Raw genomic sequence first — 832 nt, 5'->3', positions numbered from 1 at the left:
ATGTATATACTCAAACTAATTCTGTTCAATAATCACCTAATGGATTTGGGGGTATGTTACATGCTTCAGTATACAATATAATATTATACATATATATATAACAGGTGGAAAGTGCATATATTATTAATATCATTATTATTAATTAATAGTATAGACACATTAGGTCTATGCCTATGATTACACATACTTTGACACAAAGGTTTTTTGTACGTTTTTGGGGAGTTGTGGCCCCTATTGGTCCTGAGATTTTTTCTGTCTCTGATTCTGCTTTCTCCAGTCTATGATTATTCTAATGGTTATTAATGATATATTATTTGGTATATAATTTGCCTGCGGCCACACCACCCTGAATGTGCCCCATCTTGTCTGATCTCAGAAGCTAAGCAGGGTTGGGCCTGGTTAGTACCACTGGGAGACCACTTGGGAATACCAGGTGCTGTAGGCTAAAAATGTTATTTTATCCCCTATATTATGTATTTTATTGTTATTCCTTCCTCTCCATATTTCTCTTTCCTCTCCCCTTTTTCCTTCACTCACTTCCCCTTTTTCCATTCCCTGTTCCATTTCCCACCTCCCTTCCCCCTTCTTTTTCCACTGTTTTTTCATTTTACTTTCCCCTCACCTCCCCCTTTTTATTTTTTTTATTTTTTAAATTCACACGTCATGCATTTCTCTTATGATTTTTATTATGCTTGTGTGTTGCTCCAATGAGATTTTTCTGGGCTTATTTAATGTGTTATTCTTTTACTTCTATATATAGTTTATTTTTGGATGTATCCAATATTTCATCTCTGTCCTTTTAAGATTTATTATTTGTATGTTGTTCATTCAT

The 832-nt window shown here is 34.0% G+C and overlaps 1 pseudogene; it reads left to right on the top strand.

Moving 5' to 3' along the window:
• Positions 1 to 328: 328 nt before the first annotated feature.
• LOC142494019 (5S ribosomal RNA) lies at positions 329 to 445 on the top strand (annotated as a pseudogene).
• The last annotated feature ends 387 nt before the right edge of the window (positions 446 to 832 follow it).

Source organism: Ascaphus truei, chromosome 4, assembly GCF_040206685.1.
Source record: "Ascaphus truei isolate aAscTru1 chromosome 4, aAscTru1.hap1, whole genome shotgun sequence".
Lineage (NCBI taxonomy): Eukaryota > Metazoa > Chordata > Amphibia > Anura > Ascaphidae > Ascaphus > Ascaphus truei.
Note: the sequence above shows the minus strand (reverse complement) of the source record. Positions and strands in the feature narration are given on the sequence as shown.